Here is a 593-nt window from a genome sequence, read left to right as displayed (position 1 = left end):
GAAAATGGTCAGAGATTCCCTACGTCCAGGCCTTTTTCACCTTCAGTCCCAATCCTCTCTCTCAGTCCTGCTGTACCCACCAGATCTTTCTCCTTCACACAAAACATCATACCTCTAACACTTCTGATTCTGAATCTACTTTTGACCCAGCAGACCACCGACCTCCATCCCCTTACATATCTCCTCCCTCACCTGCAGTAGATTCCCAAAATCCATACCTTCCTAACCAGCAACCACCTTCTCCCCAGCCCCTGAGAGTTCAAATCCCAAGAATACAAGCTCCAAAACAGCCTTTTCCCACCTAACACTTGCTCTCGGATCACCAAAAGACCACCCTCCTCAACAGCCTCTTCTATTCCCGTGCCCATTCCACCCCTGATGGAGGCAGCAGGAACTGAGGGTATTGTGGTCAATTATGACAAACTTAATGACCCTGACAAAAACCCAGCTCTCTTTCTCTTCCTCCTCAGGGAGGCCTTACAGAAATTTACCACCTTAGACTCCACCTCCCCAGAGGGAGCCCTTCTTCTGAACACCCATCTTATATCCCAATCAGCCCCCAACATATGCCACAAACTTTGAAAAATAGACAC

The sequence above is a fragment of the Myotis lucifugus genome, unplaced genomic scaffold (genome assembly GCF_000147115.1).
Source record: "Myotis lucifugus unplaced genomic scaffold, Myoluc2.0 scaffold_50, whole genome shotgun sequence".
NCBI classification, from domain to species: Eukaryota; Metazoa; Chordata; class Mammalia; order Chiroptera; family Vespertilionidae; genus Myotis; species Myotis lucifugus.
This window is presented reverse-complemented; position numbering follows the sequence as displayed.